Here is a 1086-nt window from a genome sequence, read left to right as displayed (position 1 = left end):
AAATTAATAGGGACAGATTAACAGGAGAAAATCAAATTTCAATACATACACGTGGGGAATTCACAAAGGCAAGAAAATTCCAAAGACAGCGAGGCAGCATTGGGTATGTGACGTTTTGGACAAAGGAGAAAAGCGGGGGATAGGGTCTCAGATTTTAGAAGTAATTGAGGAAGAGCAGAACACATGGCAGATAATTTCTTATAAACAACCCAGAAACAATGGGACAGGTCCCCATCTGATACCTTCCCACCCACCACACTCAATGCAAATTAGGCTGCTAAGGCGACATCCTAAGATCCCTCCCCACCCCCTTGGAGCTGATCTTCCCTCTTGAATCTCTGGGGCAGGAAGTGGGAGGGTCAAAGGTTCTTTCTGAGACTTGTTTCTTAATTAGCTTCACATTAATATCCTAAAAGGCAGCTTCAGGTGGCAAGTTTTGGTCCCCTTCAGTCCCAACCCCGGTTGTTGAATCCACAGATACAAAGGGCCAGAGGTGGAGCCAAAAGGTCTAGGAAGGAGCCCTGGCCAGCCTGGATGAATGGTGAGAGCGTGAGGGTCCCGGGTTCGAGTCCCTTAAGGGCAGGGCGGGTGTGTGTGTGTGGGGGGGAATGAAGGTATAGGATCGGTGGCACAGGGTCTGCACACCTCACCCCCACCCGCCTGGGTCAAGGGAAAATATCTGTGTGGAGGGCTGGGCACTCCCGTGGTTTCAGGCCTCAGGGGTGGGGTCTTGGCAAGCGAAGGATAAGGAGGGGCACGGACAAGGGGAGACCACCATGTTCTGAGTCGTTCACCTCCGTTTAACATCATCATAGGGAGAGGCAGGGGCCCTTTGGATCGACTGCACAGAGCGCCGGCCTCCCAGGCTCCGCGCAGGAGCCCTCCTTCCCAGGTACCGGACTAAGCAGGCAGGTGATTTGCAACAGGCGCGGCTCCCTTTTGTGGGTGTGCGCGGGGGTGGGGGGCGGTGAACTTGAATGTTTCAGCAGAGGATCTTCAGGTATAAGAAGGCGCTGCAAGGTTCTGGAAAGTTCCCTCGGTCCGCTGAGGCTACGGGCGCCCCGAGGCGGGTTTACCAATTGCCTT

Source organism: Myotis davidii, unplaced genomic scaffold (assembly GCF_000327345.1).
Source record: "Myotis davidii unplaced genomic scaffold, ASM32734v1 scaffold198, whole genome shotgun sequence".
Taxonomy (NCBI): Eukaryota; Metazoa; Chordata; class Mammalia; order Chiroptera; family Vespertilionidae; genus Myotis; species Myotis davidii.
Note: the sequence above shows the minus strand (reverse complement) of the source record.